The sequence below is a fragment of the Sarcophilus harrisii genome, chromosome 3 (genome assembly GCF_902635505.1).
Source record: "Sarcophilus harrisii chromosome 3, mSarHar1.11, whole genome shotgun sequence".
Lineage (NCBI taxonomy): Eukaryota > Metazoa > Chordata > Mammalia > Dasyuromorphia > Dasyuridae > Sarcophilus > Sarcophilus harrisii.
In genome coordinates this window covers 366,420,919-366,442,134 of record NC_045428.1, presented here as the reverse complement: position 1 = coordinate 366,442,134, position 21,216 = coordinate 366,420,919, and positions in this window count along the sequence as shown.

Here is a 21,216-nt window from a genome sequence, read left to right as displayed (position 1 = left end):
GACCAACAGGATAATTTCAGAAAGGCCTGGAGAGACTTGCACGAACTGATGCTGAGTGAAATGAGCAGGACCAGGAGATCATTATATACTTCAACAACAATACTAGATGATGACCAGTTCTGATGGACCAGGCCATCCTCAGCAACGAGATCAACCAAATCATTTCCAATGGAGCAGTAATGAACTGAACCAGCTATGCCCAGAAAAAGAACTCTGGGAGATGACTAAAAACCATTACATTGAATTCCCAATCCCTATATTTATGCATACCTGCATTTTTGATTTCCTTCATAAGCTAATTGTACAATATTTCAGAGTCTGATTCTTTTTGTACAGCAAAATAACGTTTTGGTCAGGTATACTTATTGGGTATCTAATTTATATTTTAATATATTTAACATCTACTGGTCATCCTGCCATCTAGGGGAGGGGGTGGGGGGGTAAGAGGTGAAAAATTGGAACAAGAGGTTTGGCAATTGTCAATGCTGTAAAGTTACCCATGCATATAACCTGTAAATAAAAGGCTATTAAAAAAAAATAAAGTCAAGCACTTGCTTTCTTCCTACCAAAAAAAAAAAAAAAAAAAAAAAAGAAAGCTAACCATTAAAAATCAAAATGGTTTTCTATTATTCTATTATTAAAATTCACACTGATGACAAAACACAGTTCCCAGAACTCAGGAGTTCTTATCTTTCTAAAATCATTTGGAAAGGAAATATTCACTTTATACATTAAGAGGAGTGAATTCCAGGTGGCTGAGCAAGAGCTAAGAAAGAGCTAAACAATAATTGGAGAGTTGTATCTTAACTTGCTCCTAAATCTGAAAAAATGGTTGGAGCTAGGAAAAGAAAGACTCACCATTCTTGGCCCACTGAATGTGACTCAAATTGACAAGAATGACATAATCATTTAGCATTTATATAACATGTTAAGGTTTGCAAAGCATATAAGGAAGAGGTTTCTGTTAACCACAAAATGGTTGTTTTGAGTCATTTTGAATTAGCATTAAATTAATGACCAAAGGCTTTATTCTTGTCATTAATATGACGCGTATAATATACCACTCACTACCTGTGTGATCTTGGGAATGTTGCTTAACCTTTCTCAACTTCAGTTTCCTATGCAGCAGTTCCCTTGTGCCCCTCACTACATGTTTCAGATGGAGTCTGAAAAGGAAGTCCAGACTATTTCTAATTCTCTTTATGTGGAATAATTCACTTTGCACCTTTTGGGTGGTAAAACCCAGCTGGCTTTCTCATGTCCCTCAACATTTACTTGGTTAACCTCATTTCCACATCTCTTGTATATGTTCAGGAAATAGAAGCTCATTTGAATACTAGGTTTAAAACAAACACAAATTAGGAAGATAAATCTGAAACCACAGCATAAAATGTATTCCATAGGCAAATGTAAATGATTACAGCTTCTTTTTTTGGCTATTTTGCATTTTCTGTGACATTGCTACCCTCTGTGGGCATGAATAATTGAGAATGGATTGTGTATGTTTTCTCAATTAGTAAAGGAGGCCTGAAGGAGAACTGACCAGAGACTAAGGAGGGGGTTTAATTTCATCTTGTCAAGCCCATTATTCAGGGTAGCTACATCCTGGTGTCTCGGAAAGCAGGCAGGGAGTTTAAAATCCATTTAATAAGTTTTGCCTCTCTTCTCTAACAGTATTTTTTTAAGTTTTCACGGGCATTTGTTCTGGTTGATGAGCAGAGATTAAAGAGAAAATGCAGGTATAGGCTTTAGAGTGACTTTCTATATTATAAACTAGAAAGACATACCAAATCATTGCCTAACTTTCTATCAGTAATGGTCCAGTAAGTCATTATTGGTTTTTAACAATGATTGCAATGACTTATGAAAAGTCTCTTTAGCTAGGGACATCTCCCCTTACTGAGAGGAGAAGCAGAAGAATAAATAGGGCATGATTAGTAAGTGAAGGAAAACTATGGTGAGTTATATGTTACAATGGAAAGGATACTGGAATAAGCATAAGAAGACATAGGTTCAAACCCTGACTTTGCTATATAATATCTATGTGACTTTGGATAAGTCCTTCTACCCCTCAAACCCTCAGTTTCTCCATGTAAAAGAGAGGACGCAGGACTAGATGGCTTCTAAGGTCCATTGGAGTTCTCCATCCATGGTCCTGTGATCCTATTTTTACATAGGTCTATATGTCAATGAGTAATTTTCTGTAGAAAGCATTCAATAATGCATTTTAGTATCTAGCTGGTCAAGGTGAAAATAAGAAGAGCAATTATTTATTAAATCTTAAGATTTATACAACAATTCTGTGAGGGATGAAGCACAGGTATTATTATTACTTTATAGATAAGGAAATTGAGGATCAGAGAGGTTAAGTGATTTGCCCACTAGGATAAAATTCCAGATTTACTGGATCAAAATTCAGCATTCTTTCCTACTCCATTGTTTTGTTATTAAATTATTTATTAAATACATACTTGTTCATATGTAATATATGTATATATTAATATCACTTATAGTGTTATAATAAATAAATATAAGTTACTAACACATATAATATTGAGAGATATATTTGCATACTATATGTATATATTATCAATGTTACTTATGGTTTTATAATATATATTACTAGGATTTATATAATATTTAGAGATATTTCCATAATATATGTACATATCAATGTTACTTATAGTGTTATAATAAATGTTACTTGCACTTACATAGTATTGACAGGCAATTTTAGTATTTTGTAGAAAATAAGAGAGGCAATACAGTATAATGGACAGAAAACTAGCTTGGAACCAAGAAGATCTGAGTTCAAATCTTATTACACGTGTGTGTGATTGTGTTATTCTAGACGAGTCATTTTTTCTTTCAGTACCTGAGTCAACTCTCTAAAATCATAAATTACAGAATAATTGCCAATCTTTATTGTTAGAACAGAATTTCATCATTGACATTTCCCTACAGTAATGAAATCACAGCTCTGATGTAATATATCTCTCCTCTATCATACATTAAAACTCATTGCAAAGTATTTCCTTATATTAATGGATTCAGTAATCTAAATCTTGTTTTCTGTGAAAATAGTGATTTGACTGAGTTCCACAAATATTTTTAAAGTGCCTACTGCATGCCTCCATCTGCTAGGCACTAGGCATATGAAGAAAAATTCAAATAGTCCTACCCTCAAGAAGCTTGCATTCTATGGGGTAGAGAATGATGGAGGGATCATCTCTTTAAAGATAGCATGGAAAGGAAAGGGAAAAAGTGCTTAAATAGCACATATTACGTGCCAAGCTATATTTGGTGCTTTACATATTAACTCATTTGATCCTCATGACAACCCTGCTACATAGGTGCTATTATTATTCCTGTCTTAGAGTTGAGGCTACTGAAGCTGTCAGACATGAAATGACTCCCAGTGGCACCCAATTACTAAATATCTAAGGTCAAATTTGAAGTCAGGTCTCCTTGACTTTCCAGGCCCGTCTTTCTTATACTTTATCTTCACAAATCCAAGCAGAAAGAAAAACACATTTCCCTTTACTAAAACGAAGAAGGGAGTTCAACTATTTTTTAAAAATTTTGTTATACTCACAAAGCTATTTTATGGAATCAATTTAGCAATAAACAAGTCCATTTAGAATAACCAGTTAATCATAGGCATAAAGAAAAATGCATCATTGCTACAAAGAAGGATCAGGCCCTGAACCTGTCGAAACCATCTGCAGTGAATCTATACTCTGAGTTCAGAGTGAATAAAGGGGAATAAAGTCCTAGGGGCTTTCCCCCTTCCAAACCTTCTAGCAGACAGTCTGTTCTAAGTACTGAAGACTCATTTGACCTTATTACAAAAGCATTTTAAGAAATGCTTTATTAGCTACATATTATCTACCCAGATGGTAAAAGTGAGCCCAGAAATCAGTTCTGAGGCTTGTCATAGGAACTGTGAACAACTGCTCCTTCAGACCTCTGAGGTCTCTGCTTTCCTCATTGCCTTCTACCTAAGCCGAAACACTAATGGAAGAATGATAGCTTCATTTAACATTAATTAGCTTGGGGGGTGAGTGTATGTCTCTGAAAGGCTGTCATCAATCAATGTAGGAAGGAATATTACTTATTTACACATGTTTCACCCACTCCATAATTTTTTCCCCTCCTAACCTCCTACCCTCCCCACATATTTGAGGAGGAAGTACAATATTTTCCCCTCCATATAATTTTCTCCTGGCAGGCTGCCATCTTCAATAGTAGCAGCAATGAACTTCTGAAGGTGTGATAAGGTTAGTAATGGCAGTACCCATGTAGGATTTTTATTATTTTATATAATAAAGTATGGCTTTGTTTAACATTTATATTATTGATATGATTTGTGTGTGTGCATATGCATATATACATGCATGTTCCTGATGTTGGGAGTGGGAGAAGTTTAGTTTTGATTGTGTCAATGTGTGATAATTGATTTTTAAAAAAAAATATATCTTAGAAATATTGTTCTGCTGATTTTCCTGTTGCAGTTTGAAAATGCTTTTACACATATTTTGGGAGTGGAGTTTCTGTGTTTTTCTGTGGAGATTTATTTGTGACTAAGGCAATGAGGATCAGAAGGGGAGCTGCTTTATATGTTATTGTTTTTGGCTTTGAAACCCCAGCATTTAGTCCAATGCCTTTGACCTCCTTGGAGTATAATGTCTTATTCAGTTATTTTTCAGTCATGTCTGACTCTTTATTATCCCATTTGGGGTTTTCTCGGTAAAGACACTGGAGTACTTTGCCATTTCTTTTTCTAGGTCATTTTATAGATGAGGAAACTGAGGTATGTAAGATTAAGTGACTTGCCCAAAGTCACTCAGCTAGTAAGGCCTGATTGGAACTTAGGAAGATGGCCATATTTCTTGCCTCCAAGGCCAGAACTCTATGTGCTATAGTGCTACCTAATTACATCTACTTGTAGTAGGCAGTTAATATGTTTGATGAATTAATTTCAATCACTGTCACCTGGAGTAAATTATTTCCCTCCTTTTCTGTAGAAATAGAAACAAAACCTTCAAATCGGCATGATCTCCAATGCAAACCAGATCCAGCTATTAGGGTGTTAAACAGCCAGAACATGTCATCCACAGCAGTTTCCAAAACATCCTGTTACATTTTAATGAAGTTTTGATTAGCCAGGGGACTGCTGATACAGATAGCCATGCTCCTTTCCTGACAAAAGGAAGTCAAGTGTGAAGCCACAGTGGTTGTCAGGATTCACTTGTTACATCCTGATGCCTATTCTGATACTATCCCCTAGACATCTCTTCCCTTGGGAGAGTTCAGCCCATGCAATTCTAATAGGGAGCTCCAAGCTAGAACTAGTTAAACCTTCATCAGTGTTTATTTTTCATATTCTAGAGCATTTGGGGTGATTGCAATGATCAAAGATCAGCAAAACATAAATAAGCAACCCCATGAGGGAAGAAATAGGTCTCTGGCTATAGGAGAAGGGAAAGGAAGCATCTGTTAAGCATCTACAATGGGCCAGACAGTAGGCTAAGTACTTTCCAAATATTATCTCATTTGATACTCAAACAATCCCAGGAGATAGTTAGGTCCTCCTATTATTATCCCCGTTTTATGACTGAAGAACCTGAGGCAAACAACAGTTAAATAATCTACTCAGGGTCTCACCAGCCAATTTTTTTTGCAATTCCTTTCTTCTCAGGGATGGCTTCCTGGGTCAAAGTCTGAACCAAAATGGGTCCGTCAGAGTATGAAGTAATACCAAATATGCCTTTAAAAAACACCAGGGCTGTGGTTCAGGCAGTATATAGAGTTTTTGGAGAGGGGCTGTTCCTAACCAAAGAGATCAGCACCATCTCTTGTTTTTTACAGTCTAGTGAGTTGCTTGAGATACTGAGTAGGGACATGACTTGTTCAGGATCACATAGTCAATATGTATTGGATCCAAAACTTGATACTAGATCTTCCTGGTCTTAGAGGCCAGCTTTCTACCACTCCAGCAAACTGCCTTTCCCTAAACAGTGCTATTGTAGGAAAAGAAAGAAATTGAATCAGATGATTTCCAACTTTACAACTCACTAGCTTTACAAATCTAAACAATAGGATCGTACAAACTGAACATAACATAACACCCCTCAAAACATCCCTTATCAAATGTTCATAGAGATTCCATCTGAAAACCTGTAGTGTTAGAAAACTCATTACATTACTCAGTAACTCATTTTATTTTTTAGAAGCTCTGATTTGGGGCAAGAAATTCTTATTATTTAAATAAAATCAGATTCCCCATAACTTTCTCTCATCTGCCTATCGATCCTACTTCTTCCCTCTAGGAAAGCTAAAGAAAACTAGTCTCATCCTTCTTCCATTTACATCTAATCAAAAACATGAAGTTTCCAATTGTACTCAGCCCACTTAAATTTTCTAAATTTTATTCAACAAATATTTATTAAGTACCTATAGCATCCCAGACACTAGACAAAAAATGAAAGAGCCCATTTATCTTGTTTCATCTGCTTTTCAAAACTTCACAGCCCACTCTTTATTTTTGTTCTCCCTTCTTCTTTCTCTTCATTTTTGCCCCAGCTTTGCCTTTGCTCTCCTGAAAAGGCCACATGCTGCTTCCTTTGTGGGTTGTCTAAATTACTGTCAAGTCTCAACAGGCCTAAGATATTGCTATTATCTCAGGGAAGTATCTCATTGCTATAGGTCCATTTCCTGTACCATCAATGTGTCTTCAGGGAATTATTACAACCAGTACTTCCCTTAGCCTTATTTGTATCCTAGAAGATCTAAGAACAAATTATATATATATAGATATAGATAGATAGATAGATAGATATAGATAGATATAGATATCTACATATAGATATCTATCTATATCTATCTATCTATCTATCTATATATATATATATATATATTCCTTAGACAGATAAAGTTTAGGAAAAATAAAATACAGAATTTAACAGTTAATATTATTTCACAGAAATCACTTCCTCTAAGTCAATTTAATGCTACCACTAAAGACCTCATGGTCTTTGAGATTGATAACAAGGTCATGTTGAGAGGAAGTTAGTGGGGAAATCAATAAAGGGAAATTTTATTCTAGATCCAATATTCATCGAGAAAGAACTGGTTTCTAGGATAGAATGATGGGAAGCGTGGGAGAAAATGATTACTCCATTTTAGAATTTGTAGCAGAGAAGAGGGAAAATGAGAATAGTCTGACATATATTGTAGATGTATAGAAGAGCAATTCTGAAGAGTTAAGAATAAGGACAGGAAAAATCCTATAGATTCAGCAGTGAAGCCATCATCCCAAGAGGAAAGAAAAGCTATCAAGAATAAAATTTGAAATTTCAAAGGCATAAAGAGGAACTGTTCCCAAAATGATAAAGCAGTAGTCTACTTTAAAGAAACTGATGTGTATGTGCAGTAAGCTCACCAACATATACATATGTCTCTGTGTGTGCACATACACATTTTAAAGAGATGTACAAAAGATGTAGCAAGGGCAGGCAACAAATGAATCCAAAAATAAACCATAATTCTATAAAGAACGTGTCAGGAGTATAAATTTTGAAATGTATTATTAACAGGATACTTAGTAAAATGAAGCAGTTCTCATAAGAAGTCAGCCTGACTTCATTAAGAATAAGTCCTGTCAGATTAACCTTATTTCCTTTTTATGAAGTTATTCAACTTTCTAAAGAGCAGTGCAATATTATGGCAAAGTTTATCTAAATTTCATGAAAAAAAGACAAAAAATTGGCAATCCTCCACCCCTCCTATTATTGTGTCTCCCATTGCCATCCATCATCTAGGGGAGCAACATTTTCAAGTCTGTGAGCTTTCAAAAACCTCTGCAGGGACTGCAGCCCTTATCTCAGCCATAACTACTTGTGATTCAGAAAAGGAAGTTTTCACTGCTAAAGTCTTTGGCACTTTCAAATGCCTCATCATCAGAAATAAATATGGCTTTACTAATGAGAGAGACATTTAAGAAGATGATTTATCATCTGCTCTACCTTTAAATCCTAAGAATCATTGGACCCTTCCATCCGACTTGTAGTTAAAATCTCCTGAATGTGTTGTCTTTCCTCTCCCATTAAAATTTGAGTTCCTTGAGAAGAGGTGGATTATTTTGCCTTTCTATTTGTATCCTCAGAGCTTAGCACAGTTCTTCTCACATTTAGATGCTTTCTTTTCATTAATTTATTAAAAGTATTTATAAAGTCTCTGATGATCTATGTAGAATAGGATGGAGGGGTGTGGTAAATTTGAAACTGATGGACTGGCAGACCTATCATGTCCCAAATTGAACTCATTATCTTTTCCTCTGAACAACCTCCACTCCCTCCTAACTTCCCTATTACTGTAGAAGGCAACACCACGCTTTTGATTCTGCCACCTCAAAACTAGATATATTCCTTGATTCTTTACCATCTCTAACACCCCTTATCCAATCAATTAACTAAGATTTGTTGACCTCCCCTAGTCAATACCTAACAAACATAGACCCTTCTCTCCTTTGACACTACCACCATTCTGATAAAGGCTTTAATCTTCTTATACCTGAACTACTGCAATAGCTTGCTGGAGGGTCTGGCTGCTTCAAGACTCTTACCTACTTCATTTTATTATCCAATCAGCCACCAAAGTAATTTTCCTAAAGCACAAGTTCAACCATGTCACTGCCACTTCCTACTCAATAAATTTCAGATCCTTATCTCCTCCAGAATAAAATAAAAAATCCTCCATTTTGTGATGAAAGCCCTTCATAACCTAGCCTCCTTCTATCTTCCCAGTCTTTACATCTTACCTCTCACCAAGTACTCCTGATCAAGTGCCATTGTCCTCCTTGCTATTCCATGAACAAAACACTCCATCTCTTGCCTTGGGCATTTTCTCTGGCTGTTCCTCTATGTTTGAGATGCTCTACTTTCTCCTCTCTACCTACTGGGTTTCCTGTCTTCCTTTAAATCCCAGCCAAAATCCCATTTTCTACAGAAAGTTTTTCCCTACCCCTATTACTTCTAATGCCTTTCCTTTTTTAATTATTTGCTTGTTCTCTTCCTGATTAGATTATAAGCTCCTTATGGATAGGAACTATCTTTTCCTTCTTTTTGCATCCTCAGTGTCTGGCACACAGTAGATGCTTAATAATATCTTTTATTGATTGACATGACCCAAAGAGGATTCCTTGATAGTTTGATGTCATCTTGAGGATAAGAAGGAAGTTAAAAGAATAGATCAAATAGCTGCTGATCAATTATTCTGTATTTCCTAAGAGTATGGTCCCAAGAGGTGTAGATGTTCCTTCTGAAGGAAAGAAGTCAAAACTTTGGCTGAAAACAGCCAAAGCTTTGGAAAACACTACAATCTCTTAGAAAGAAAAGTCACTGAGGGTTTTCCTTTGCCTGATTCTAGGTGGATGGAGTCTTGCTTTTCTGAAAACAAAACAAAACAAAATACTGCCCCCATTGAATCTGAACTAAAAGAGATGGTAGATCTCATTCTTCTTATAGGCAACTCATGTATGACTTGGTCATGTGTAGTCCCATATGGGATTCTTCCACAGAAGAACTCTGGCTCCACATAATCCTCAAGCAATTTTCCCACTGATGTGTCTTTGGGAACTTGTCTTAGGGAGCCCATCTATGAGCTTGATTCTGTTAATATATCTTATATCATGTGGTATCTTTCCCCTGCTGACCTGAGGTTATTAGGAAAGACTTCCAGATGGGGAAGATAATAGGACCAATGAAGCTGGAGGGTTATGACCTCAAAACCTCCCTCGCTCCTAGATGTTTGTTCCTAAAGGACTAAGCTTCCTCTCAAGAGGAAGAAAGGGTGGCAGAACTGTAGCAAAAGGAAGTTCCTAAGTACCAAAACCAAAGGAACTCTGAGATCACTCCATTAGTTCAGAGTACAGCCTAATAAAGGATCTGCAAAATATTTGATAAATGCTTCCATGTTTTCCTTAAGAAAGCCCTTATTGTACACTGAGGCAGCCCATGCATTTTTGGATGCTTTTAACTAATAGGAACATTTTTCTGATATCTAGCATAAATCTGTCTCTTTAAAACTTTCACCCATTACCCTAATATGAACCCTATTTTTTTCCTTCAAACCATAAATAAATTGTTTATTCTTTGAATAGCACAAACCAGGTGTTTGCAATGAGAATTGAGTGCATGATAGCTAGTGCCAGACAGGAAGTTCCCATATTATCAGGGTCAGGATAGTGAGTCAATAAAGTAAAATACTCTCCCTGCTCCAGAAAATAAAGCCATGTCCTTCCTGTAAAGAGGGAACATTTGATACAAATGTAAGATAAAATAAAGAGATTGGATTAGATGCTCATAGTTTTGTTCAAATTTAAAACTCTATAAGTTGTCCTCTAAGGACCCTGCTCAGAAAGAGATTTCTGAATTGTTTTTCTCTTTTATACTTTCTTAATTAAACAGAACGATTGAAATTCTAACAATAGTTAAACAGATTTCTGGAGTTCTACTGAATAAAGTGGAATAGGTGGGGCTGGAAAGTATGACTGGTTCATTGGAAAATATCCATACATGTTTAGAAAGTCTATTTAAAATTGTCCTTACCAGCTGTGTTCACGGACTCCTTAGAGGAGCATGGCCTTGTGTGGGTGGGGTCCGTAAAAGCAGATGGTTTGTAGAGAAAGCGTGGGTGAACAAACAATCTTTTTGGCCTTTGCATGCTCTGCTGGACTTCTGGCCTGTACTCACTGCTGATTTTTCCCTCTCTTTGAGATGTTGGATTGGGTCTTCTGGCAGCTAAAATGGTCTCCTCCCTCTCAGCACTTGCTGCAACTTTCTCTATCCCTCTCTCCCCTACTTCCAAATAATGTCCCTGGCAAAGAACAAGGTTGGAGCCTGGCCTCTTCCTGGCCCATGACAAAAATGGGCCTTAATGGATGAACAGTAGGTATTAGATGTAGGAGTTAGAAAGTTATTTATATTTCTTTCACATTTTTCTGGCTACGCCACTGACATGTGATGTAACTTTACTAAATTGCCTTAAATTTTCCATGAAATTAAGGATAATAATGAGGATGGAAATGTTCACCTACCTCACACAGGTGTTGGGGGACATTCAGTCATAAAGGATTTCCAAATGGAACCATAATAACAGCTTAGACACGCCATGTGAGTTTACTATAGCACAAAATGCAGTATCTGAATACTTGCTGCCCACTTTCCCTACTGGGCTATTATGAGAAAAGAACTTTGTAAACTGTTAAGGGCTGTAGAAATTGGAATCATTCTTATTAGTAGCATGATTACCAAATAAGACTTCCTTAGTTCAACTTCTACCTTTTTTGCAGATTTTTCCTTGCCAGCATCTCTAAATGCCTTCCCTCTGAGACCTTCTTTCTATTCTAGATATGTCTTGTATATGTGATGTATGTAGTTTCTTGAGTTCCTTGAAGGCAGGAACTATTTTTTGTCTTTCTTTGAGGTTAGCCCAGTACCAGGCATAATAAGAACTTAATAAATACTTATTGATAGACTGACTGGCTAATACATTTAGACAATTCAACCAGATAATTTGCCTGAGCTATCCATAATTCAGAGAAAAAAAATCATAGGAGTTACTTATATCTGGCCTGTTCAAATAATTGCAACTTCAGACACTTAATGAGAAAGCAGAAGTAGCTGAACAAATTTTATTTTTAAGATAACTATCAATAGGACTTATTTATATGTTTGTATTTTGATGGGAACAACAATCAAAATGGCATAATAATATTTGACATTTATGTAGCAAATAAAGTTTATAAAGCATTTTACATACAATATCATATTGTACAATATAGTGATAAGATATCTCATGTTATTCTTTTGGGAAAAGATATAAAAATATGCATAATATGACCAAACAATTAGATAAATTCAGAACTGATTGAATGGCTGAACTCAAAAATAGTCAATAAATTGTTCATTATCAACTTGGCAGGTCTCCAGTGTAATGCACCAATGATTTGTTCTTAACCCTTGTGCTTTTTAACAATTTTATCTATGAGTTAAATAAAGACAAAGCTGGCATGCTCATCAGATTGAAAATTGACATTAAACTGGAAGAGATGGCTAACACCCTAGAATATTAGGCTAAATCTAAGATGATATTAATATAATAAATTTTAAAATATTACACTTGGGTTTAAAAAAATCAACCTCAGAAATAAAATATGAGGGAGGCCTGGCTAAAGAGTGATTTGACTAAAATAGAACTGGAGATGTTAATGAATTCAATATGAACCAGAAGCATTTTGTTAGCCAATAAAAGCTAATGCAAGCTTGGGGTACATGACTAAGGAGGTGCTCTGTACTCTGCCTTCATGAGACCCCATATTTTCTTCTCTTTTGGGCACTTCATTTTTGGAAGTATGAAGAAAAGGTGAAATGTCCAGAGAAGAGCACCAGGATGAAGTCATGTCCTCTGAGGATCAGCTAAAGTAACTTGGTCTGTTCAGTCTCAAGTAAAGAAGACTTGGGGAGGTGCCATATGATGGTTGTCTTTAAGCATTTCATACAACCACAGAATTTTAAAATGAGAAGGTGTGTCAATGATCATGAGCTTGTTTGGTGGCCTACCACACTGCTGATTCAAGTTGAAACTTCTACACCAATATTACTTAATTATGCCTTCCCCAGCTTTTACCTCTTTCTGGAAGAGGGGGAGGAGTACGAATTTCACATGTTTGTTTCATAACTTTTAAAATAAACCAAAAATATGCTTATAGTCACATACAGACTAAACAGATTATGTCTTCATAAACATCAGTCCTGTACTGAGGAGTGGGAAGAGGGACTGGGGAAGGGAAGGGGAAGTTAGGATGGAGGGTATTAGAAAAGAGAATGATAGAGAAAGACAGACAGACAGAGAGACAGAGAGAGAGGGGAAGGGAGAGAGAGGGAGGAAGGGAGGGAGGGAGGAAGAAAAAGGGGGAAAGAGGCAAAGACAGAGACAGACAGAAAGAGATAGAGAGAGACAGAGATAGGGAGAGACACAGAGACAGAGAGGGGGGAGGGAGAGACAGAGACAGAGGGATAAAGACAGAGACAGAGAGAGGTAGATGCACAGAGAGAGACAAAGACAGACACAGAGAGACAGAAAGACACACACACATACACACACACACACACACACACACACACACACACACACAGAAACACAGAGACAGAGATTGACACAGAGAGAACCAGAAACAGAGAGACAGTAAGATTGACACACACAAAGAGATACAGAGAGACAGAAAAATTCACACACACACACACACACACAAAGAGAGAGAGAGAGAGAGAGAGAGAGAGAGAGAGAGAGAGAGAGAGAAGAGAGAGAAAGAGAAAGAGAGAGAAAGAGACAGAGACAGAGACAGACAGACATAGACACAGAGAAAGACAAAGACAGAAACATAAATACAAACACAGAGAGACAGAGATAGATAGAAAGACAGAGACACAAAAAGAATGAGAGAAAAACAGAGAGATAAACACAGAGAAACAGAAATTGACACAGATATATAGAGACACAGAGACAGAGAGATAGAAAAATGACAGAGAAAGAGATACAGAGAGAGCTCTACAAAGAGACAGGGAGACACAGAGAGAAAGACAAAAAGAGAAGGGAAAGAGAGAAAGAGAGAGAGAGAGAGAGAGAGAGAGAGAGAGAGAGAGAGAGAGGGAATGTGAAAACCTGTCTTATAGATTCATATGTTCATTAAGTGTAGAATTAGAAAGGACCTCAGAGCTCATTTTGTCTAACTTCCTTTTCATACAGATGAGAGAACTGAGGACCACGGAGATTAAGGTTGTCAAGATTACATGGGAAATGTGAGAGGCAGGATTGAACCTTTGTACTCCCCCAGGGTCAGTGTTCTTTCTCTTAGAAAAGATGGTTCAAATTTGTTCCGTAAGATCATAGATGGCAGAAGAGGAACAACGGGTGGAAGTTTACTAGACATATTTAGGTTTGTAGTGTTAGGAAAGTCTTTCTATCAATAAGAATTTTATAAATAGGGAATGTGCTGCTCAGAAATGAGAAGGTTCCCTCTCACTGAAAGTCTTTACACGAGTCTGGATGTCAACTTGTCAACTATGTTATACTGAGGCTACCTTTTGAGTAAGAGTCAGACTGAAAAGCTACTAAGATCCTTTGCAACTCCAAATTCTTTTTGTGAAGGAAGTACTGTAATTATTCTTACCTTCATTGTATAGATAAGAACACCAAAGTTCAAAGGTCTAGGATGACCTATCCCAGATCCTACAACTAATGAAAGGTAGAATTTGAACTCAGGTCTTCCAGACTTCGAGACCTACATGCTGCCCACCATATCATTCCCCGTCCTGCAAAATAAATGAAAGTTGTCAAAGCTAAAGTAGTTGACAAGAAGAGAAAAACTCAAGGAACTGTTTTTATAAGTATTTGTAAGTAACATTAAAAAATGAAATTTGAATGGAGAGCATCAGGTATTGCCTCTGAATACCCTCTAAAGGTAGATGGGCCTGTATTTTGTATCTGTAAGACATGTATGGCAGAAGGGCACACTTTTTACATAATTTACATAGCAAGACAACCTAAATCCTGTTTGTAGCTTCCTTTCCTCATCATGCTTTTAGATTATGGTAGCAGGTGGCATGTTTATATATCTAATTTCCTCTTGCTTTCTTAAATTAAAATTGGGCTTAAAAACATTAATTCTCCTTGACTTACCCAGGCATAATTTGCTGGAGTATCAATATAAAAAAAAAGTACTAAAAATGCATTTTAACATCTTCATTTGTGCTTATTTGGAATAAAGGAGAGAAGATTTCTCATACTATCACATTCAGTTTGTATGCCCTTTTATCTTAGCTCTCTGACTTATATCATAGGTAAAAGGTAGAAATAACAAAACACAACCTTTCATTTTACAGATGAGGAACCTAGAGGTTAGAGAGGTAAACGACTTGGCTAAGGTCACTCAGATAGGAAGTATCAGAGTGTTAAAGACAGAAAAGCATTCTAAATCTGCTAAAGTGTTCTCATATTTTTGGATCTTTGACAAAGGAATATTCAGCAGGCTAAATTTCATTGAATAAATACACTTAGAGAAACAAAGACATTTAATGAGATAATCAGATTTCTAATCACCAGACTTATCAAAGATGACTTCTAAAAATTGATATGATCCTGAAATAACCCCAAAGAGATGAGACATACAAGTATTGTTGGGGGGAGGAGATGGGAATGAATTTCCAATTTTGTCCTAATTTTTTTTTTTTTTTTTTGCAATCACCAGCAAATGGCCAAGGACACCTTTGTTCATCAGGAGGAATACGAGGGAGAAAGAAACCAGATACTAAGGGGACTATTGTTAAGTTGCATCCTCTATTTCTCACATCATATACTCCAGATCATTGGTCAAACTTAAAAGCTTCAAGGAACCTTAAAGGTCATGTGTGTGTATGCATATATGTGTATATAGAACATACATATATATTTATATATCCTGATTTATAATACATATGGATACATACAAATATTTTTATAAATATTTATCTCATGTTTATATGGTAAGAATTATATAGACGAAATATGTCAATTCACGTATTATACATACACACATATATATTTATGGAGATTCAGAGAGAGAGAGAGAGAGAGAGAATTGGCTTATCTGTTGTACATCCTCCTCCCCACCAAAGTAGAACCTAAGGTTAAGGCTAGGGACTGTTTGTTTTTCCATCCTCAAGGTTTAGCACAGTACCTGGCACATAGTAGATGTTTAATAAATGCCCACTGGATTAAATTGAGCTATCTTTTTAGGAAAGTAGTACAAGTATTATCCCCATTGTATCCAGTAGAATGGACTGGAACTATGTCCAAAGGACTACTCTTTGATCCAGCTGTGTTTCCACTGGGTCTGGTATCCCAAAGAGATGATAAAAAAGAGAAAAGCACCCACATGTGCAAAAAAGTTCATAGCAGCTCTTTTTGTGCAATGAATTGGAAACTAAGTGGCCGCTCATCAGTTGGGGAATGACTGAATAAATTATGGTATATGAATATATTGAAATATTATTGTTCTATAAAAAATGATGAGCAGGCTGATCTTAGAAAAGCCTGAAAAGGCTTACATGAACTGTTGCTGAGTAAAGAGAGTAGAACCAAGAGAACATTATACACAGTAACAAGATATGTGATGATCAACTGTGATGGATCTGGCTGTTTTCCACAATATAGTAACTCAAGGCAATTCCAATGGATGGAAAATGCCATCTGCATCCAAAGAGATAACTATGGAATTGAAATGTGGATCATAACATTGTATTTTTACCTTTCTTTTGTCGTTGTTATTTGTTTGCTTATTTTTTTTTTTTACTTTCTTTCTTATGTTTTTCCCCTTTTAATCTGATTTTTCTTGCAGAACATGACAAATATAGAAATATGTTTTTAAAAATTACACACATTTAACCTATATCAGATTGTTTGCTGTCTGGGAGAGCGGTGAGATAAGAGAGGGAGGCAAAAATTTTGGAACACAAAATTTTATAAAAATGAATGTTGAAAATTATCTATACATATATTTGGGAAAAAATACTATTTAAAAAAAAAGACTTTTCTCAGTGCTCTATATTGCTCCAGAGGTCTTTGCATTTCATTCTTTGCTATTCATGCTCATTGTCAGACCCATACAGGATTCAATGGGTATATTTTGAATATATATTCAAGTAATTTTTACCCAAGAATTTAATAGATTATTTAATGAGGCACATAAATAATAAAAATTCATTGAAATGCTTTTGTTATTTCAGGCAAATTTAACTAAATCAAAATACAAGAAAAACTTTAGAACTTTTTCTTTTTGTTTAAACCTATTGGTTTAGTGATATCTTGGTGAACTGTGAGTGAACTATGTTGATTTTACTAATAAATATTAAGAAATTTTCATACAGTATTAGGGTTAATATTTTGAAAAATGTTAGTAAGAACATACATGTTCTTTTATTTTTGAAACATATTTATAAATATAAACATGCCTTTTTATTAAATTTTTTTAAAGAATTCAGTGGATGCTTGTAGGTTTTCTTAGTGGATTTTCTGCTATGGCCAAATGTAACTACAATGACACTGTTGTCTACCTGGAGAATCCAAAAGGGGCACATACAAATTGCTTCCATCATCTGGCAGGGAACATTGGAATCAGTTTCCAAGTCCAGAAGCAGACTCTAGATATATGGAGTATAATGGAAAGTTCACTGCAAATAGGAATCAGGAGACCTGGCTTCTAGCCCAGGTTCTACTACGAATTAGGTAGGTTGCCCTGGGCATCATTTTATCTCTGTAGGCCTCAGTTTCCTTATTCATAAAATGAGAGATTTGGATTAAATAACATCAAAGATTACTTGGAAATCTGAAATAAAATCTATATTGCTCTTTGATGGATGTTGTAATAATTGGTACCCCTTAGTTAGGCAGAGGGATGAGGTAGGCTGTCATTTTTCTTTATAAGCAGAACAAAGGGTATCCATCAGAGCAAGAGTGAAGATCATTTTTCCTTCCTGTGGAGGATCACTGATCTACCACATAAACTGATCAAGAATTACATAAGGACAGAAGCAAATTAATCTGCTTTTATTTTATATTTGAGAATAAAAATGTTTCACTCATCTGCTTTTCAAATGAAGATCAGGTACATTAGACTTTCAAATAATGGCTTTAATAAAAAATTACTTTCATTGCATATTATGCTTGAGTCTCCTTTCTGTGCCTCAGTTTTCCTATGTGAGAAATGACAGGGTTGGACTTAATCTTTAAGGTCTTCCCCCATCCAGTTCTAAAATTCAAAGGGCTCCTTCTTTCCTGAAATTACTTTATATTCTTTCTTTGGTTTGGAAATTTTTATCTCCTATTTGTGGGAATCTCTCTGTAGAATGTAAAGACTATGAAAGAAGGGACAATTTCATTTTTGTCTTTGTAACCCCAGTTCCCAGCACAGTGCCTTACCCAGAGTAAGCATGTAATAAAATTAGTCCTTTGGTAGTACAGATTTAATTGCCTTAATTAGTTTCATAAAAATCATACTTTAAGCAAGAAAACTGGTGTACATTGCTCTAAGAAAAAGATATTTCTAGGGGATTGAGTGGATGAAGATAGGTAAATTCTCATTGATCCAGGAAATCCAGGTAATCAAATTACTTCCTCATGTTGTTATTTATTCAGTCATTCACCTATTCATTCATTCATTTTTTCATTCACTTATTTATCCATTCACTTCTCTATCTATTCACTCATTTGTTTACTCATTCATTCATTTATTAACCAATTCACTCACTTATTTATTTACCTATTTATTCACTCATCCACTCATCCATCTACTTATTTATTTGTTTATTCACCCATTTGTTTATCTAGTCAGTCTTTCAATCATTTGTTTATTTATTTAGAGATTGGGTCTCCTTACTTCATTCAGGCCACTTATCCCTCTACTAACTGACACAGAAGTTTTGACTTGTTTTATTCAGACCTCTACTAGTTTATCCCTTTTAAGCACTTTGGTGGCTCCTTGTTTGTGGGAGCTTAATAGAATGGTGCAAGATTTAGTGCAAACACTATTGACTTCTTGTGAATGACCAACTTCAGACTCTCAAGTAGCAGGGATTACAGAGGTATTCCACTACACCCACTGAAATTTTTTATATATGCCTTCTTTATTATACTCATCCAGTTGCTATACTATGATTTGGACTGTTGCAATGACCTCCTAATTGGTATCTCCCCAGGATTTTTCCCTTTTAATTCATCCTCTATGCAGTTGCTAAAATGATATTCCTAAAATACAGATCTTATTACAGCATTCCCTTACTCAAAAATCTTCTGAGGCTTGATATAAATGTTCTCCCACTGTCTGGAATGCACTCTTTTCTTATTGTCCCCTCAAAATATCCCTAGCTTCCTTTAAAGCAAGGCTCAGGTGAGTACTTCCTATAGAAAATATTTTGATATCCTCCAGCTCTTAATGCTCTCTTTCTCTTGAAATTGTTTTTCAGTTGTTTTCAGTCTGGTCCAACTCTTTGTGATCTTATTTTTGGGTTTTCTTGCCAAAGATAATAGAATGATTTGCCATTTCTTACTCTAGTTCATTTTACAGATGAGGAAACCAGGGTTAAGTGAGTTGCACAGGGTCACACAGTTAGTATCTGAGAGACCAGATTTGAATTATGAAAAATGAGTCTTTTTGACTCCAGGTCCAACCCTCTATCCACTGTGCCACCTAGCTGCTTTCCTGTCCTCCCTCCCCCCTGCCCTTACTTCCAAAACTTTGTATTTCCTTGTATATAGTTTGCTTAACTGACTTATTAAAATGTATCTTCCCAGTGGAAAATTAACTTTTTGAGCACAGAGACTATGTTGTTTTTGTATCCATAAATGTATATTGAATTAAATTGAATAAATAATTATTTTATTAATTGAATCAAGTCTAAGAAGTAACCCAAAGACATAGGAGAAGAGAGAGAGAGGGTGGAGAGATATATTTTCTTGTGTAAAAAAAACAAAGAAAATGAAATGGAAAACTATCTGATGGGAGTTGAATGGACTAGAAAACACTGTTCTTTCCATATACTGTTATTAATATATTGTGATCAGTCATTCAAAAGGCATTTAAAATAAGTACACTTAGTATAACAGACAGTATACTAAATATTGAGGTGTACAAAGAAAAGCAAAACAACAACAACAAAAAAAACCTAACAATGTCTGTTCTCAAGAAACATTTTAATTCGAAAAATGGTATGTAAATAAATATGTTCATATAATATATACATACAATATAAAATAAAAATTTTGGCAAGAGTATATTTGACATATGAACAATGTAACCAGCCCAACAGAGTTGTGCTCTCTACAGTTGAGTTGGCAGGCTTGGCAGTTCAGTTCAAAGAAAGGAGTTCAGTATCTGATATCTTATCCTGGTCATCTTCAGAATGAATCATCCTAAGATAATTCAAAAGGAAGTGATTCAGTTTCCTGGAATGGTGCTGGTAGACTGTCCAAGTATCACAGGTGTACCATGAGCAGGTCAGTACAACGACTCTGAAGACCTTCGTTCAGTCTAGTAGTCAGTCTTATACTTCTCTCCCACATATTCCTTCGGAGACTCCCAAACACTGAGCTTGCTCTGGCAATGTGTGTCTATCAACTTCATTATTAGTGTGGACATCCCTGGAAAGTTTATTGCCAAGATATGTGAATTTATCCAATGGCAAGCACTCATAAGTTGGTAAGAAAAAGTGATACAAGGACACTCTCAAGGTCTATCTTAAAAACTTTAAAATGTAGATACTGGCACAAGACTACCCAGCATGGTGTATACTCATCAGAGAAGGTACTGTGCTTTATGAGCAAAGTAGAATTGAATTAATTCAGAACAAACACGAGATGTACAAAGTTATAGAAGCTACCCAAAATGTTTATAGGATTACACGTGTCCAATCTGTGGCAGAGCATTCTGAGCTCATATTGGTCTGATCAGCCACAGTTGGACACAGTGTAAATTGACTTTAACATAGTGATGTGATTTTGATCCTCTTCAAGAACAAAAGACAACCACCTAATCTGATATATAATATATGAAAATAATCTGAAAGGAGGGGGGACTACAGTAGATTCTTATTTATAAAAAACTTTTTTGAAATGTTTCCTTTTTCTCCAAATATTAATATAATATTACATGCTAAAGGAATGATAGGAATAATCACAATAGATTACATTTATGTAATATTTTAAGGATTGCAAAGTGCTTTGCATACATTTTCTCAATTGATGTCCTTAAAACCTTTATGAGTTAAATACTATTTATTGTTATTATTATTTTACAAATGAGAAAACTGAGGCTCAGAGAGATTAAGGGATGACTAAGGTAGAACTCAATCTGTAAGTCCAATATATCAGCTATCATACAGACTCCCTCTCAAATGAGCTTAGCTGTTTGTTTTCCAACATTTGTGTTTACTTTTGAACCTAAGGGTTTTTTTCATTCTGAATTCTATGAGTTTCTATTCCTTGTTTAGGTGCCACATGTTATTAAAAATGAGAATATGAGCAGAGGGAAGTAGTCATAACAGCAAGGGTACTGGAGACTATTCCAGATGAGAATCAATAGAAATAAGCAGGGAGAGAGAGAGAGAGAGAGAGAGAGAGAGA